Source organism: Salmo salar, chromosome ssa19 (genome assembly GCF_905237065.1).
Source record: "Salmo salar chromosome ssa19, Ssal_v3.1, whole genome shotgun sequence".
NCBI classification, from domain to species: domain Eukaryota; kingdom Metazoa; phylum Chordata; class Actinopteri; order Salmoniformes; family Salmonidae; genus Salmo; species Salmo salar.
In genome coordinates, this window is record NC_059460.1 from 52,854,681 (window position 1) to 52,875,018 (window position 20,338).

Below are 20,338 nucleotides of genomic sequence, written 5' to 3' on the forward strand. Positions count from 1 at the left end.
TGGTGTAACAGTAACGTTATACTATACTATTAAATTAGATTCTGTTATGTAGAATACTAATGAATCATTATGTGATCTTCCAAGACGTTGCTTCAGCTTTGATCTGACTTCACTAGATGAGCACCACTGTGACGAGTGGTGGAGTGACAATCCGGTGCACTCTCGCAGCATTACACTCTTGCACTGAAGGAGCTCATTTAAGCACATCAGCCGCACATAGCCTATTCTTTTTCCTCGCGCTAAATGTGGGGATGCAGAAAGGAGAATACCACAAGTGTGGCTGTTTTTATGAAAATCTGGGAATATGTGGCCTTTCTGGTTGGTCTCAGGGAATGTAAAACATTTAGGATTGGAGACATTTGAAACAGGATTGAGTGAAGAACCAGCAAATATGTTGAATGAGCAACTAATGAGCGTGGAGACTGGAGAGCCTCACAAGTTTGACGAAATTACCTTTATATATTTCAATCTAACACGGCTATTTACTTACTTTTTTAGCTTTTGGAGTATAATGTAGTCTAGACCAATTATGCACCAATGACTTCTTAAATCATACATTTTTCTCCCTTGTGTAATATGCGGTATGCTATGTATTGTATAATGCCACAATCATTATTTTATGTCAATTTCGTTGTTAGACTTTGAAACAACATCCATAATGACAATTTTTTCCACACAGTTTCAAGCTGTTGTTGAAGTTCTTTCTTTACATTTACATTTAAGTCATTTAGCAGACGAAATTGATCGATCACAGTGAGGTCAGTTTTATAAGCTTGATACTATTCTGATCTTAGGTGTTTGATGTGATGGACTACTGCATTTGCATTGATGTGAGAGTAGTTAGAGGGACAGTAGATCCCTGAGTACCAGATCATTAGGACCTGATGGAGGGATAGTAGAGCCCTGAGTACCAGATCATTAGGACCTGATGGAGGGATAGTAGAGCCCTGAGTACCAGACCATTAGGACCTGATGGAGGGACAGTAGAGCCCTGAGTACCAGACCATTAGGACCTGATTGGAGGGACAGTAGAGCCCTGAGTACCAGACCATTAGGACCTGATGGAGGGACAGTAGAGCCCTGAGTACCAGATCATTAGGACCTGATGGAGGGATAGTAGAGCCCTGAGTACCAGACCATTAGGACCTGATGGAGGGACAGTAGAGCCCTGAGTACCAGATCATTAGGACCTGATGGAGGGATAGTAGAGCCCTGAGTACCAGACCATTAGGACCTGATGGAGGGATAGTAGAGCCCTGAGTACCAGACCATTAGGACCTGATGGAGGGATAGTAGAGCCCTGAGTACCAGACCATTAGGACCTGATGGAGGGACAGTAGAGCCCTGAGTACCAGACCATTAGGACCTGATTGGAGGGACAGTAGAGCCCTGAGTACCAGACCATTAGGACCTGATGGAGGGACAGTAGAGCCCTGAGTACCAGATCATTAGGACCTGATGGAGGGATAGTAGAGCCCTGAGTACCAGACCATTAGGACCTGATGGAGGGACAGTAGAGCCCTGAGTACCAGGCCATTAGGACCTGATTGGAGGGACAGTAGAGCCCTGAGTACCAGGCCATTAGGACCTGATGGAGGGACAGTAGAGCCCTGAGTACCAGGCCATTAGGACCTGATGGAGGGACAGTAGAGCCCCGAGTACCAGGCCATCAGGACCTGATGGAGGGACAGTAGAGCCCCGAGTACCAGGCCATTAGGACCTGATGGAGGGACAGTAGAGCCCCGAGTACCAGGCCATTAGGACCTGATGGAGGGACAGTAGAGCCCCGAGTACCAGGCCATTAGGACCTGATGGAGGGACAGTAGAGCCCCGAGTACCAGGCCATTAGGACCTGATGGAGGGACAGTAGAGCCCCGAGTACCAGGCCATTAGGACCTGATGGAGGGACAGTAGAGCCCCGAGTACCAGGCCATTAGGACCTGATGGAGGGACAGTAGAGCCCTGAGTACCAGGCCATTAGGACCTGATAGAGGGACAGTAGCGCCCCAAGTACCAGGCCAATCGGCTCAGGTACTAACAAAGCAAGACCAGAGGGAATAAGAGGAGATTACACTGACTCAACAGTCACATGGAATTTTACTGCGGTCATGACTCATGACTGCCGGTGTGGCGCTAATACGGTCACCGCAACATCCCTATACATGGAGTGTAGCGTATTAGCTGAACAGAGACAGATGGCAACCAGGCTAGCAAGGCTGTACAGTACGTTAGAATCAATAGTAAGGAAACAGCTTTTGAAATCAACAAGAAATATAGTGGGAAGCTGCCGGATGCTTAGTGAAGAGCATTGAGAACCTTGAAAGACTGGCTCGCAATCGTGGACTGAATCATACCGTTCCCTTGGCTGCACACAGCACAACACACTGCTGTCGTCTCTTTTAATCCTTCCCTAGACACTATGGACCGTTCCTGCTTCCTTTGTAAAACTCTCAATACCACCCACATTTCAGTGAGTTCATGTGTCTAGGATGAACTGACATTTGGGAGTCAATTAAATAAATGCACATTTTGATTGAACTTTGACCGATTTTACAATTAAGAAATTAGATTGCCTTCATAGACACTAGAGTTCAAAAACCTCAATGATCAAGAGCTTATTTTTTAGCTGAAACCCAGAATCTTGGGTTCAGATTTTGATTGAATAGTGCCCTCGGGCGTCATGCTCCTGTGTGGCTCTGGCCTCAAACATGGGCGTCTTCTTGCAGTGTTGTGGGCAGGCAGCCTGTGGCCCCTCCACCGAGGCGCTCTCTGTTTGTGAGGCGGCTGTCAGTCCATCCCGCACAGTAGCCCCTCTGTCCTCACTCACCGCACAGCTGTTCACTCACGCTCATCCACTCGCGTGTGTGTGTTCTCACTCAGACCATTGTTGAAAGTACATTTCATGTTTCTAGACGGTGTCACTAAAATAATCATGACTTATTACTTTAATTTGTGCACTCACGCATTAGGTGTAATTTGTACTAGGATGCTCTGTCATGTCAAGTTTAGTTGTATCTGTAGGCTTGACAGAGCGATGTGAGCCAATTGCTTGGTTGATTTATTGATAGATTGACTGGTGGTACCCTACCACATACTGCTATAAACCAAGGCCCATGTTATTACTATATTATTACTATGTACTTGTGTGATCTGCACGTTGCGCTCCTCTTCGTTAGTTACCTGTGTGTGGAATGGGAGCAGGATCTTTGCCGTCGGGGCACCGTAGCCCAGTCGGCTACTGCTGTGCCTGTCAGTCATTCCCGGGGTCACATTCCATCATCCCGCCAGGAGAAGAAACGGCAGTGCTACGCTGGCTGGCAGGCTGCTGTGTGGAGAATGGAACTCATCCCACCTCCCTGCGCCCGCTACCTCTCCGCGCCCGCTACCTCTCCGCGCAGCGCCCGCCCCATCAAGGTGGCGGGCGCTGCCATGTTTTATTAATGAGGGGAAAGAAAGAAGTTGGGGTTGTGTTATTACCGACACTGAGCCTCTTCTCCTTTGGTGGTGCTGGCCCCGCCGGCTCACCGCACCTCACAAACCCACGGGGAGCCGAGCCAATCGCTACATCCCCTTCCCCGCCCGCCCGCCACAGACCAACTTCAAAAAACAAAAATCTAAATATTTTGTTTGACGGCGACCATGACAATGTGTACCGCTCAGTTGTAGATTAAAAGAGGAAAAAAAGAAAGAAAGGATCCTAAGACAAAAGAGGATAGCCAGACGATGGATTAAAAAAAAAAGGACAGCAACCGAGTTGACAATTGAGTTATATCATGTCCTTTATGAATAATTCATTTGATGGCGTCGAGGCCCTCAGAAGTTAGATTAAATTACTTCTGCCGTGTCGTAAAAAGTTAGATATGCTTCATTAGTGGGGAAGATACCGGGAAAGTTTTTAGTTAATTCCCTAGAACAGGAGATATCTTTTTTCTCTGCTAGTGATATACTGTATGGAGAATTTCCTTTTTTGAATGGATGCATTGCCTTCCCCCTTTTGATGGTCAGTTGTAGGCCTGAGTGTTCTGTCACAATGGGTTATATTTTAAACATATTTCAAACACATATTATCCTTTTTCTCATTCGTGCATTATGCATAGCACTTCAGAATGATAAGGTGCCATCAGAAAACCTACACACTATACCCCGTAATGACAAAGTGAAAACATATTTTTAGAAATGTTAGCACATGTATTGAAAATGAAATACAGAAATATCTCATTTACAGAAGTATTCACACCCCTGAGCCAATACTTTGTAGAAGCACCTTTTGACAGTGATTACAGCACTGAGTCTTTCTGGGTAAGTCTCTAAGAGCTTTCCACACCTGGATTGTGCAACATTTGCCCATTATTCTTTTCAAAATTCTTAAAGTTCTGTCAAATGTGTTATTGATCATTACTAGACAACCATTTTCAAGGCTTGTCATAGATTTTCAAGTAGATTTTAGTCAAAACTGTAACTTGACCACTCAGGAACATTCACGGTCTTCTTGGTAAGCAACTCCCGAGTCGATTTGGCCTTGTTTTAAGTTATTGTCCTCCTGAAAGGGGAATTCATCTCCCAGTGTCTGGTGGAAAGCAGACTGAACCAGGTTTTCCTCTAGGATGTTGCCTGTGCTTAGCTCCATTCCATTTATTTTTTTATCCTGAAAAACTCCCCAGTCCATAACAATTATAAGAATAACCATAACATGATGCAGCCACCAGTATGCTTGAAAATATGGAGAGTGGTTCTCAGTAATGTGTTTTGTTGGGTTTGCGCCAAACAGAACACTTTGTATTCAGGACAAAAACACTTTGTATTTATTTTCCAAAATGTTACTGTGTTACTTTTGTGCCTGGTTTCAAACCGAATGCATGTTTTGGAATATTTTTTGTTCTGTACAGGCTTCCTTCTTTTCACTCTGTCAATTAGTTTAGTATTATCGACTATATACAATGTTGTTGATCCGTCCTCAGTTTTCTCCTATCACAGCCATTAAACTCTGTAACTGTTTTGAAGTCCCTATTGGCCTCATGGTGAAATCCCTGAGCGGTTTTCTTCCTCTCCGGCAAATGAGTTTGCAAGGACACCTGTATCTTTGTAGTGACTGGGTGTATTGATACACCATCCAAAGTGTAATTAATAACCTCCCCATGCTCAAAGGGATATTCAATGTATTTTTTTGTTTCGTTTTTTTACCCATCTAACAGTAGGTGCCCTTCTTTGCGAGGCATTGGAAAGCCCCTCTGGTCTTTGTGGTCGGTGTTTGAAATTCACTGCTCGACTGAGGGACCTTACATATAATTGTAGTTGTGTGGTACAGAGATGAGGTAGTCATTTAGAAATCATGTTAAACACTATTATTCCACACAGAGTGAGTCCATACAACTTATTATGTGACTTGTTAAGCACATGTTTACTCCTGAACTTATTTAGGCTTGTCATAACAAAGGGGTTGAATACTTATTGACTCAAGACATTTCAGCTTTTCATTTTTTTTTTTTTTTTAAATTAAAAACATAATTCCACTTTGACATGAAAAAATGTTATAATTGTAATCCATTTTAAATTCAGGCTGTAACATAACAAAATGTGGAAAAAGTCAAGGGGTGTGAATACTTTCTGAAGGCCCTGTATGTTTTGTTGGATCCTTGAAGCTGACGTTTTCAGGAAAAGCTGTGAGGCTGTGAGAATCCAAGATCTCATCCACTGAGTGAAGTAGTTACAGAACAAATACACTGAATAAAATAGATCAAGTTTTCATTCACAGCCGGGTATATTGTACAACACATTGTAACTTTTCATTTGCTTTGCTCTGTTTTACCATCCCAAGGCGCTCTTACCTCAACTTCTGTGAAAAGTTATTAAGGAAAAGAGCCGGCTATGATTTCCCCATTCTTAGTTGAACAGACTTTTAGAAACAGTTGTTCAGTTGTTGAATCGTCTCGCGTGGGCAAAACAATGTGAACTGGACACTCACATATACTGTTCTCAGGCACAGGGTCCTTAGAGGTGCCCTGGTTGGCACTGCCACGTGTGTTTTCACACTAGGCTGCTGACAGTAATCGCCCTTAACCTCCGTGGCCGTGCTCATTGTTAAATGAGGCACATGATGCGTCTCTTTTTGTGTGTGCCCTCTATGCCTCCCTTATAATAGCTGTCTTACTGTGTGTCAGTATGAGCCCCAAAGCGAGAGACAAACTTGCTGTTGTGAGCGGCCACAAAGATGTAGTGTTCTGATGAAGTCATGAGCTTTGCTGTTGCTTCATAGAAGAAACGGCTGCGGTCACCGTAAACGTTGTGCCGAATGCAAACAAACTGTTATGTAACCTCGTGCAACAAAGGCCACAAGAAGGTCACCGTTGATCACTTCATGAGAGATATAAGCTTAGGTACAATGGTAACCAAGCTTAGCTTAGGAATTTGTGAAGGCACTGACATGGCTACTCACCTTTCATGTTATTTAGCTAGTGTTGATTGATTGATAGAACATTCAATTGTCACCATTAAGTGGATGTAAAAACGATTTAGACATCATCTCTCTGTTGGGTGAAATGCGTTTTGTCTCTGTCTTGTTTTTTGGCATTATATCACCACAACTCAATGTTTTACTCTCAACTTCAGCATTCTCTCTTGGCACCCTTTTCATCTTTTGGAAAATCATAATTCATTTGTATTAATAGGTGTCCAAAACTATTTTCCATTGAACAATGTCTAATCATGTTAGTCAGCACAGAAACGGTTAACCGCCATCATCAGGATAGCCTTATAGAGTGGCTAGTTGTTGCACACACAGGGCTGTTGTGGTGACCGTATACCTGATGGCAGTCAAATTCCACATGACCGTTTTGGTCACGGTAATTAGGCTTCTCCAAGCTCTGATGCTGCTGCTGGTCATTAGTAACCTACCACACTTGCTAACTGCCTGGTACTCAGCACTCTATTGTCCCTATAATCACTCTGACATCAATGCAAATGTCATCGAAAATCTAATCAAACACTTAATTAGAGCCCATGAGCTCATGTTGCGCAACATTTCTATTGGCTATGCAATTGCGTGAGAAAACAGTGTTGATGGCCTCTATTAAAAATAGGAGGATCCCATCATCTTTCTATAGGCTAGGCCTACTATATTTATTTATCTACTTTCCTAATATTTAGCACATTGCTTATATTTAGTACAGGAGTATAGCCTACCAAGAACACTTGTCACTTTAATGTTTACATACTGCTTTCTCATTTCATATGTGTATATACTGTATTCTATTCTACTGTATTTTAGTCAATGCCACTCCAACATTGCTCGTCCTAATATTGATATACACTGCTCAAAAAAATAAAGGGAACACTTAAACAACACATCCTAGATCTGAATGAAATAAATAATCTTATTAAATACTTTTTTCTTTACATAGTTGAATGTGCTGACAACAAAATCACACAAAAAGAATCAATGGAAATCCAATTTATCAACCCATGGAGGTCTGGATTTGGAGTCACACACTCAAAATTAAAGTGGAAAACCACACTACAGGCTGATCCAACTTTGATGTAATGTCCTTAAAACAAGTCAAAATGAGGCTCAGTAGTGTGTGTGGCTTCCACGTGCCTGTATGACCTCCCTACAACGCCTGGGCATGCTCCTGATGAGGTGGCGGATGGTCTCCTGAGGGATCTCCTCCCAGACCTGGACTAAAGCATCCGCCAACTCCTGGACAGTCTGTGGTGAAACGTGGCGTTGGTGGATGGAGCGAGACATGATGACCCAGATGTGCTCAATTGGATTCAGGTCTGGGGAACGGGCGGGCCAGTCCATAGCATCAATGCCTTCCTCTTGCAGGAACTGCTGACACACTCCAGCCACATGAGGTCTAGCAATGTCTTGCATTAGGAGGAACCCAGGGCCAACCGCACCAGCATATGGTCTCACAAGGGGTCTGAGGATCTCCTCTCGGTACCTAATGGCAGTCAGGCTACCTCTGGCGAGCACATGGAGGGCTGTGCGGCCCCCCAAAGAAATGCCACCCTACACCATGACTGACCCACCGCCAAACCGGTCATGCTGGAGGATGTTGCAGGCAGCAGAACGTTCTCCACGGCGTCTCCAGACTGTCACATGTGCTCAGTGTGAACCTGCTTTCATCTGTGAAGAGCACAGGGCGCCAGTGGCGAATTTGCCAATCTTGGTGTTCTCTGGCAAATGCCAAACGTCCTGCACGGTGTTGGGCTGTAAGCACAACCCCCACCTGTGGATGTCGGGCCCTCATACCACCCTCATGGAGTCTGTTTCTGACCGTTTGAGCAGACACATGCACATTTGTGGCCTGCTGGAGGTCATTTTGCAGGGCTCTGGTAGTGCTCCTCCTGCTCCTCCTTGCACAAAGGCGGAGGTAGCGGTCCTGCTACTGGGTTGTTGCCCTCCTACGGCCTCCTCCACGTCTCCTGATGTACTGGCCTGTCTCCTGGTAGCGCCTCCATGCTCTGGACACTACGCTGACAGACACAGCAAACCTTCTTGCCACAGCTCGCATTGATGTGCCATCCTGGATGAGCTGCACTACCTGAGCCACTTGTGTGGGTTGTAGACTCCGTCACATGCTACCACTAGAGTGAAAGCACCGCCAGCATTCAAAAGTGACCAAAACATCAGCCAGGAAGCATAGGAACTGAGAAGTGGTCTGTGGTTACTACCTGCAGAACCACTCCTTTATTGGGGGTGTCTTGCTTGTTGCCTATAATTTCCACCTGTTGTCTATTCCATTTGCACAACAGCATGTGAAATTTATTGTCAATCAGTGTTGCTTCCTAAGTGGACAGTTTGATTTCACAGAAGTGTGATTGACTTGGAGTTACATTGTGTTGTTTAAGTGTTCCCTTTATTTTTTTGAGCAGTATATTTCTTAATTCCCTTATTTTACTTTTATATTTGTGTGTATTGTTGTGAATTGTTAGATATTACTGCACTGTTGGAACTAGGAACCCAAGCATTTCGCTACACCTGCAATAACATCTGCTAAATATGTGTATGTGACCAATACAATTTGATTCGATGTTTTTTGGCTGGCATGAAAATAAACCACAGGGAAAAGCATCCTCCATTTGCTATTTAAGTGCATAGATGACATGTATTTTTTCCTGCTGCCCCTGTTTCGATACAGGTTCGTGATAATGGTACATTATAAATCAAAACAAATTTCCCACATATATTATTTAGTATCTGTAAAGACAAGATTAAATCAAGCATATCACTTGTGAATGATATATTATCACTTGTGAATGATGCCCAGCATAAGAAACAATGCCTTTTATAAAACATTTTGGCAAGTTTTTCAAATCATAGTTGCACACCTCATGTAGTCTAGCCCATAGGCCTATATGTTTTTAAAAGGTTTGTATCACAACTAAAGTGGCAAAATAACTTCTTAAAATGAAGCACATTAATCCACTTTACAAGGGGTGTAGAGCCTAACTAATACATAAGCAGTGCGTGAATTTTAAGTTTGGGGGGGGAGAATTTTCACTCATAAAAAAGCACCTTTATAATAAAAGCATTACATGCATAATTGCATTTGCTGTCACTTTTGTTAATCCCACAACTGTCCCAGACTATGTTTGGAATATTTATTTCTCGCACAGAATAGAATAGGTCAACTTTTCTACTATGGGGGATAGTAGATTGGCATAGGCTAGTGCTTTTACTGTTCGTGAGGCCTACTCATGTTGTTCTTCCAATATCTTCAATATGCACCTCGGAATTGGATAAGGACACGTGCAGTTGCATCCCCGATGTGTCTGTCTTCACTTGTAGCCTGTGAGAAAGACCTGATCATGTGACTGAGAGCCGTGTGAGTGACAGACGCTTCGGATTGTACAGCACACTCAGGGAGAAGGGCACAATGCAGCACACTCAGGGAGAAGGCCGCAAAAGGTATGACATTTTTCTAGAGTGCATTACAGCCACAAAGGGGATGCCGCCGTGAAATTGAGGCATTATCAAGTGCTTGTCAAATTGTGAATGAGAGACTATTGGAATGTGTACAGCCGGCGCAAAAAAACCCAAAGCAGAGCTCATGCCTTTCAAGCAACCTTTTTCAAATCATCATTAGTCGCATCATGCAGCCTTAGAATGTATTAAACATCAAAACATATAGCCCAATGTTTGTAGAACAACTAAAGTTACAAAATAACTCTAAAATAAGTATATAGGAGTACATATTTCTTTATTAACCGCTCAACACAGAATAGCCAAATGTGCGCACTCCCTCAAATCATTTGGATAAAATATTTATATTGTTCAATTGTATTCTTCATAATTAATTCTAAGCAAATCTTCTCTGCTAAATGAACTAATGTAGCCCACAGCCATTTGGCACAGCCACATCAGGACCTAACATAAGGACAACTCAGAGTATGCTGTTCTTCTGAAGTAGACTACGTTTTCTTCAGATCATGCTTCTTTAGACCTGTCTAAAATAAATCATGGATTTATTGTGAAGGAGTAGGCTATATTACATTTATTTATTAGACTTTTTGGAAGCCAGGAGATGCTTAATGTGTTTATGTTAATTAACGGTTATTACTGTGAGGACCGACAGTTATTTGCTTGACAATTACCAGCTGAGGAAATTTCGTCACAGCCACAGCCCTAGTGAGCACTCTCCCTATGCACACCTTTCTTATTGTTTGGCTCCCTTATACTCTTAACTCTCTCCGATAATTGGGGAGGGGGAAAGGATCTGAAACAAAGCACAAATGAATGAGTCATTTCATTTATTCAGAGGGAAAAACTGTATAATCAGTAGGTGTTGAAATCTGTTAAATACTCCCTGTGTTCCGATGGGGGGGTCTTGAATCACAACGGGCCCTGTCAAAACATGCAAATGAGGGTGACGTGGTGTCCGTTTTGACAAACATAATTAAGGTGTTTCAATTTGGGACGTGCTAATGGAGGACCACAGGCCTCCCCCAGGTCTTTGCTAATTGTGAAGATTGCTTTAAAGCCCTTCAAAATAGTTGTGTGTGGAGTGTTTTTTTTCTTTCTCTTCTCCTTCTTATTGGATAATGAACTGTTAGATCTTCCTTTGCCATCTTTCGCGAGAGTTTGAGGAAGAGCAGCCTGAGGTATGGTGTTGTACAGATAATTAAAAGGCAAAAAAAATCATGTTGCGCGCTTTGATCTGCCTGTCAACTTTCTGATTAGAGACGTGAAAGCCTTTAATCAAGAGTATTGCGATTATTATCGTTCCTAAACTGTTGAAAAAGAAACGGGGGAATGTCAAGTTTCTTCTTCCCCCTCCCGTATTTTCCTCGAGTCCGTTTCCTTAAACTGACAAACTTCTTTCCTCCACTGCTCAAGGAGGGTAAATGGGATGTTTGGGGTTTTTCAGGTATATACCTCCCGTTGCAGCCGCCAAGTTTAGGGGTGCTTCATCCTTGTTTCATACTTTTTCATCTTCTGTCATATGTTTTCATCTTCCATCTTTTCCCTGTGATCTCTCGTCATCTTTCTATCCAGCTTCAATTTCTCTCCTTTCTACATGGAGACCGTTTGTCAGCTGTGAGAATGTCTTTAGTTTGTACTGTGATAGTCATCTCTATTCTCCATTACACAAATGATAAGCTTTAATGTATTCCCCACTACATATTGTAAGTAATACGCTAATAATAATAATTTGTTGTCCTTATTTGTCCTATTTCAAATATCTACACGTGTGTATTATACATATGTGTGATTAGGAAATGTGTTTTTTTGCATATCCCAACTCGCCCCGAGACACCCTCGGAGAGTGAGATCACGGCCAGGGTCTGCCGTTATCAACGGCGACCCTGGAGCAATTGGGGTCAAGTGCTTTGCTCAAGGGCACATCGACAGATTTTTCACCTTGTTGTGAAGCTTATTATACAGGCATCTTTTCTTCCATAGTCTATGGCTTCATTATATCCACACTACCGAGAGAGGGCTGAAAGGAGTCTGTGTTTATACTGTATGAACAATATTTGTTTTTATTCCACCACTTCATAAATGCTCTACGCATTCTGACCACAAGCTGAATCAACGCGTACAAATATTTCCGGGAGCAGTGGAAATGGAATTAATCAGTCAAGTCCATTTGATCCATAGAATTGACCAGCGTTGCTGCGGGGATACTGTAGATGTATGGGGCTGACCAGCCGTCCGTGGAAATTCCCTGTTTTTAATTGAAGGCCCTGTATTGTGTTGTTCCCGTGTTACGTCTGTGTGTTGAGGCAATCACAGTGTGGCCCAAAGTCCATTAGTTTTAATTTGGATGGTTCAGTAAGTCCAGGCAATTTGCTGACGGAAACCTTCCCCATTTCCCCCCTCCTCCTTCTACTCCCTCTGCTATCCGCTATTGTGGTTCAGGTTAATTTAGTATTGTTTTGGGGATTTAAACAATAAGACTTTACAGCTATTGAACTGCTTTTATATATTGGTTCTGTTTTAACTTGATGATTTTAGAAGTTTTGCCTCAAGTAGACAGAGTGTCATCAGTGCAGTCGTGTATTTAAGCAATAAGGCCCGAGGGGGTTGTGGTATATGGCTAATATACCCCGGCTAAGGACTGTTCTTAAGCACGACGCAACGCAGAGTGCCTGGATATAGCCCTTAGCCGTGGTATATTGGCAATACACCACAAACCCCTGAGGTGCCTTATTGCCATTATAAACTGGTTACCAATGTAATTAGAGCAGTAAAAAGAAATGCTTTGTCGTACCCGTGGTATACGGTCTGATATACCACAGCTGTCAGCCAATCAGCATTCATGGCTCGAACCACCCAGTGAATAATTACGTTTTTACACTACAAGTAGGTTATGGGATGCTGAACGTTAAAGTTCCCTCACATTTTAATATTTGTTTTTATTTGTAAGCTGGTGCATTGCTTTGTGCCTGGGTATCTGAGTGTGTATGTCTGGTCTAAGGCCACGTCTACAGCCGCGTCTGTATGTGTGCTTGTCTGAGTCATTTCATAAATCTAAAACAACCGGCCTCGCTTCCGAGCCTCATCTATTCTCATTCAGGACGAGTGAGAGGGACCTTACTGTTAAAAGTCAATATGAGAACAGAAGTGTTTGAACTTGAGGTGGCGAGGGAGGCAGGCAAGGGAGTTCAATTGGAGAAAAACAGCCTTCGTTTTTCTCCCACTCCTGTTCTGCCTGAAACAAATGGTTCTATTACCAGCTGGTCCTCCTAGTCGGCCTGGTCATTTATACCCATTAAACCTGCGTCTTATCACCCATAAGACTCCCTTACATCTCTCCATCCGCCAATTGTCCGTAATCAGCCATTTAAAACCACGGCGGAACATTTCCTTTGCGTCTTGCTCCGGTCTGACGGACAGGCGAGGGAGGAGAATGGGAAAGGGGGGGGGATGATGAATAGGCTAAGTTGAGTGGCTAATAGAGATCTGTCTTAATCAGAAGTGATTTGTCAGAACAGGAGCTCTGCGGGGTCAGGGCGCAGGCCATGAATAAAACACGGCCCGGCAGAGTGAAGAAAAGCCTCAGAAATGCACCCGGACTGACTGCCCACCACGGCGCTGCTCATAGCATCATACACATGCAGACAAAGGCCCAAAGCAGGGCTGGTCAGTGCACTGCCTGCTTGGTATTCACCCCTATCTGCTCACATCTATGCAAACTCATGCAAGAAAAGAAATACTTATCCCGCCACTGCTGTTCAAATGGAATGCCGACTACACACTATTGGTCATACTAGCGGTTAGAGCGTTGGGCAAGTAACCGAAATGTCGCTAGTTCGAATCCTCGAGCCGACAAGGTGAAAAATCTGTCTGTGCCCTTGAGGAAGGGACTTAACCCTCATTGTTCCGCGGTCGGAGTTGGTAATGTCTGACCTTGGCCGTGACCCAGGTCATTGTTGGTGTCTCGGGGAGTTGGGATATGCCAAAAAAAAACACATTCACACATGCATGTAATACACACTTGTACATGTGTGCAATAGGACAAATATAAGCACCCACTCGAGTGAGGGCCGTCAGCTGGACTCCCCTTTGTACCCACCACCACACATTCACATGTAAGAGCATCCCACTGTACATTCACCAGATGCTGCATGACCCCCAATGACCTGGTTCTGGCCCACTTCACTTTGTGAGCCAGGTCAGTCAGTGTGACCAAGACTAGACACGTGGCCTGTGGGCTCAGCATAACAAACATCCCTCCGCGCGTACAACTTTGATAAGTGTAAATAAAAGGATCCAGGGGAGTGTACAAAATAAGAACTTTTTCCCCCGGGGATAATACTTCCTTAACCCATAGGAAGTCCCACCCAGTTGACTACTTCAAAATGGTCAAAGTCCTCAATGGCACTGCCCATGCTAAAACAGGCTTTTGGGCACTAGTCCTCTATCTGTCTCTATGGGTGAGACCCAATGCATTTCTTCCAACACTAGGCCAAAGAACCAGGAGGAAGGTTGATTTGGATACTGTTCAATTGAATTTTATCACTATCTGTTTGAGCTAAACTGAGTCTATGCACCATTCGTTCTTATCTAGTCAGTTCTGCTAATCTCCCTAAAGAGCATGAGTTAATACATATACATTTCTGCTCTCCAGTGGGGATGTGATTGTAGTGGTGGAGTATTTTTTTGTCACATACCGGATAGGTGCAGTGAAATGTGTTTTACAGGGTCAGCCATAGTAGGACGGTGCCCCTGGAGCAAATTAGGGTTAAATGCCTTGATCAATGGAACATTGAAAGATTTTTCGGCTCAGGTATTCAAAACAGCAATCTTTCAGTTACTGGCCCACTAGGCTACCTTGTAATGTAATAAAGTAATTAGCCTTTACATTTGAGTCATTTAGCAGACGCTCTTATCCAGCGCAACTTACAGTAGTGAGTGCTTACGTTTTCATACTTTTTGGTAACAGGCTTGTTAAATGTATCTTTGGGGATGTGGATCTTTAGCGAGCGAGTCTGAGCAAGGCCTTAGCGCCAGCGTCATTTAAATTGCTAACAGTCTCTTAAACAGGAGGGGAATATTTGATATGCTAACGAGCAACAAGTTTGGAACATACCATAAGCAGGAAATTATTATTCCCCCACAACCCCCTCTTTCCAGTGTTTTGGCCAACCTATGGTTGTTCTGTCTGGTGGTAGTGCATTGAGCGTAGAGGCAAGTTTCAGGGATTCTGAATTTGAAGTGAATTTCATTTAGCTCAGCGTTCAATTCACACAGTAAGTCCTTTTCCATTATTGTGGAAAAGGTCATGACTGTTCATAAATAGTTTCAGATGATAATAACTCTAAGTTAGAGTAGCTTGATTTCTCTTTGTTTGTTAGTTTTCTCTGATCCAATCCCTCTATATTTTACAATTCTCACTCGTTGTCAGAAACTATGACGTGTTGACACAGTGCCGTCTGTAGTGTAACGGACCGTTACGGAACATACGCCTGGCGATGAGCTGTCAAAACATCACAAACTGTTACAGGTAAAAGTATCTAACACCTCTATTTCAATGTGAGATTCTGTACATGATGATGAATTGTGTCATCAGACGTACTTGAAGTGTATTTGCGTAAATACAGCCTACATTGAGATGGATTTGGGGGGAAATCTTTCCTTTTTTCCTGTTTTCAGGAAGGAATGTCATCAGGGCAGGAGACGTTATTAGAAAAGCCTTTTTTCATCCTTCTCCACAGTAGCTAAATGATGTAGCCGATAGTTAAAATGTAGCCCATAGTTCTCAACGATATCTCCCCTTTCCAGGTAACAGATTTGGCAATTTGTCTACATTACCCTTACTCTCTGAACAGCCAGGTCACCGTGATACAGGTCAGGATTCCACGTCCTTCCATCTATGAGGACATCTGGAGATGACGTGGAAACCGGCCATTAGGGGTAACAGTGAGCGCTGTTCCCTTCAAGAGGTTTCTGTTTTGGGGATGGAGGATGGGCGTAAGCATCTGCCTCTGATTCCAAAGGTTGCAAGTTCAAATCCAGCAATACAAGTTGTTTTTTAGATTTTAGTTTTAAGCCTATCCCAAACCTTAACCCTTACCTTAACCATTCAGAGTTAATGCCTAACCTTAAACACTTTGAAATTTGAAGTTTGAGAAACATGGATGAACGCCTAATTCTGACGTGAGACTGAGAGCTTGTTGCTTTGAATGTGACTGTGGTAAAGGGAGAGAGGCCGATACTGTCGATGGAAATCCAAATGTACTGTATAGAGGTCCAAGTGGCTCTGTGTATGAGTGATCGAGAAGTAAAGATGGAAAGATACAGAGGGAGAGGAAGATGGAGGAGCTGGGTAGATGGTATAGCCCTCCCATGGGGAGGCGGTGTGTGTACACAGCTAATGGTCCAGTGGGGAAGGGACAGGACTGTGTGTGGTGAGGTGAGGGAATTCTTAATGGCAACATCCATTTGTGGTTACACAGCTAAGGGACATGTTTCTCTTTGAACTTGTGGCCCTGGGCCTGGCTGCTGAAACCAGAGTCTTTATTGTGTTCTACAGTCTGTCGGCTCTGGGGACACTTCATCATACCGGGATTGAGTTTACAGCACACCAGCTCAGCTATGACATTCAATTACAACTTACCTATGTAGGGGAGACGCTGTCTACACTGTTGTTGGCGTAGTGGTTATGCGCTTCATCAGTAGCAGTAGTAAGTTGAAGGATTTGTAGCTGTGTTAGCAGCCATAGAAATGATGGCACTTAATCAGTTGTGGTGGCTGTGGTACATGTAGCCTAGCTTGCTGATGAGAATGTTGTTAAAAGTGGAAGCGGGTCATGTTTAACATTCATGGAAATTGATATAATGTAGCCTATCCATATCAAGTAATTCATCTTCATTTTCTCATTGGCTGCCTTTGTCCGCCTAAATAGACATACCCAAAAGTAACTGCTATTCATGTGTAATTACATGACTCTGACATGTCTAAACTTGGTCTATTTGGAAAGAAGACATCTGGGAGATGATGAGGAAATGATCAGATGGATAGGAGTGACAGTTCAAAATACACAAGATCAAGCACACACAATATATATATATATATATAATCTTTGACCAGCTATAAGTGAATTATTGGTTCCCAGAGCTGAAAATACATCAGATGGCTTCCACAACATGTGAACAATATCAACAACAAAAAATGGGATTGATAGACCTAACAACTAGAAATGGGCAGATGTTTTAGTAAGTGTGGTCATGGGACATTTACAAGTGTCTCTAAACCTCTCCGAAGTGGCACGTGTCAAAATGTCTATATATCAACCTCACTCCAACATTGTGGTGGTGTTATGGGGTATCCAGGGTACATTCAAGTGTCCCTAAACCTCTCCAAAGTGTCCAAATGTGGTAATTGCACTGTTTTTGCACACTGGATGTGCCAAAAAAGTTATTGTTAACTATAAAAAAAAAAAATTCTACAACACCAACCTCTCTCAAACATTGTGGTGGTGTCTGGGAACATCTAAGTATTTATCATATTTTTCATGCGCAAAGATATAGTCACTTGGTGGACATTCAATGTTGACATTAACATTTACATTTTTGTCATTTAGCCGACGCTCTTATCCAGAGCGACTTACAGTAGTCAATGCATACATTTCATAAATTTTTTTTTTTCCTACTGGTCCCCCGTGGGAATTGAACCCACAACCCTGGCGTTGCAAACACCATGCTCTACCAACTGAGCCACAGGGAAGGCTAAGTCATACATCGTCAGATAACATTGGCAATAGGCTAGATTTGTTCCTACCAACCTAAGGATTCATTTCCCCATGTAGCTCAAACACAGACCAAATCGAAGCTTACCTTGTAAGATGTTTCCTGTTTTGAAAACGTGTAAAATAAACAATTTGAATCTCTGGGCTGGTGATCATTAACGGTAGGTCACAGGCAGACAAATAAGATATCCTCATGATCTGTGGAGTCCCCGGCTTTCGGTGTGAATTAAAGTATTCCGTGTTTAATTAGTTTATGCTTCACAACGCTAACCCGGAATGTAGGTAGCAGCCATCTTGAAATGAGGTCATCGGCTCGGCCTGCCCTTATACATTTGTATGCCCATATATTGTAGTAAGTCACACCAGATCAATAGCCAAGATACTCAGCTTTCCGCAGACAACGTGCTTTTGCAGATAGGGGCTACCGTTGTCATACCAGACTGAGTTGAATAAAAAAAATCGAATAGGGTCTCCAAATATGATAGTCCTCTGCATTAGATAGCTAGCACACTCTAGGAAACAAGGCACACAGCCCCTCTCAGCAGTACTGCCATGAGAATGGAGAGAAACCTGAATCCACAAGGCCCATTCTTACCCACTGAAAGGTATCTTGGCGTCTGAGAGGGTTGTCTTTCTCTCCCTTTATGTGTTTATGCGTCTCTCAGTTAGGCCATACAAATTGTGTTAAATGTTTAACCGATTTCATTGTTTGAAAAGTGAGCCAAGCGAGCAAAAAAAGTAGAAAATTAACGTAGAATACCATAGCAGCCTTAGTTCAACACCTAGTGACCTAATCAAGAGAGGCCCTCTTGTGGAGGCTAAAAGAGGCATAGTTCAGCCATAATCCGAGCGGACATTTTTCAGTACAACTTTCACTTTTTGAAAAGTGAAGTGCATCCGTTAACCATTTTTAATTGTGTATGGCCTTACTTGAACGTAGGCCTATATTATTCAGACCGAGGTCCTGTACACTACATTCGCACCTCGGCCCCTGTCAATACAGTAGGATATCATTGGGCCCTATTCTTCCGCAACGCTCTCATCCGTCTTCTCAGTCAGAGTGTGTGCTTTTCCAATAACGCGCTCTCTGTCTTCCTCCACGCCAATAACGATGTGGCTTGACTTGTGTAGCACTTGTCACCCTCATCTGTCTTAAGCCCCATCCCAGGCAGAGACGGATGGAGGCGCCTAGTTGTCTTTCCAGAAGATTTCCTGCCACAGCTCCGTTCCCTGTTTATCCCTTGTTCTTTTGGAGGGGAGTGGGAGGCGTGTATTACTAAGGTTATTAATACCTGCATTCAGCCTTTTAATCGACCCTATTTGTCACATGTGACTGTTTGTTTAATCTGTGTATCCTTCAATCTGTCTCGTCCCTGATTTAGAAATGAATGAAGGCAGAAAGAGACGTGTTGTGCTCCCGTTGATGGGAACGGAAGGGAGAGGAAAGGGGAGTACAAGCGTCACTCATTCGACAGCCCCCCTTCCCCTTCTCTCTTCCTCTTCTCTGCGATCTCTCCTTCCTCTCTTGTTTAGCTGCCAGATGTAGCCCATTTTTCTGCGGCGTTCCCCCAAAACAAGCAGAGCGGCACGTGGGCTCTTTGGAGTGCCGCACCTGTGTAGTGTAATCTAGTCAGGAGTGGGTTGTTTACGCCAGATTGTTTGGTGCGTTTGAAAGCCGTCTTTGATCCGGGCAACAACAACAAAAATTCTCCCTCCCTCATTTCTAACCCTAATGCAGTATCTGCTTACAGTTGGTGGCAGTGGTGGGATCTTTTAGTTTTACATTTTTGGGTGTTGTTTTTTTTCTCTCCGCCAAACCCAAGGGACCAGGAAATGACAGTGACCACTGACGAGCTTGTCAGACGTCTTATTGGCGACGTTTTAGAAGTGCGCGTTTTAAAGTGCTTACATCCACGACAGACGAGCAGCATTTAAGAGTGGTTTTATGAATATTGCATCAGCTGATTGGATTCCAGTAGCAGGATGTCGTGTGCAGCCTGGGATATTGTTGTGAGATACTGGAATTGTGATATACTGTAAGTGATAGAAAAGCGGTGAGGCCTTGAACATCTTTTCCATTCATCTGAGCATATCCTGACTGAGACCTTTAGAAGTTGAAGATTCAATTCAGCCATCATTAAAGCAGTGGTTAGAATTTTAATATGAAGATCTTTACCTATATTAACTATTTCAAATAGAATAGAATTTCATATAGTTCTGTTTTATTCTGAGTATGTATCTGTTATAAGAATATGCCTCGGAATGAGGATCAGTTGCTAGTGGTGTTCAAGTTAATGGTGCTGATCCAGGCTCACTTTAGCTAGGCTCAGTAAGGCTTAACTAAGCCCAACATGGGTTTGGGACAATGCTCCCTAATGTTGGGAAGTTAGTGGGCTGGTTGATCTGAACTCTATAGAGCTTGGCTGAAGGAGACCGAGCACGGTCAGATTTTAGCTTGACTCAAGCTGGTGTTCAGCAGGGTAGTGTGTCCCGTCTAGTTTTTTGTGCTGTAGCTCCAGGATGAGTACCATGCGCAAGGCAGCATAGCGAGCTGTCTGCTGGCGAACACACACACACACACAACACACCTCAATGTCTGTCCTCTATAGCTGTTGACTAGACTATTTGGCAACAGTAGCAGA

General features: G+C 43.4%; 1 protein-coding gene across 4 annotated transcripts in view; it reads left to right on the plus strand.

Annotated features, from left to right (window-relative positions):
• LOC106579024 (vesicle transport through interaction with t-SNAREs homolog 1A) overlaps positions 1-20,338 on the plus strand; it is a 188,171-nt gene that overhangs the window by 83,646 nt on the left and 84,187 nt on the right. The gene's annotated exons all lie outside the window — the stretch shown is intronic.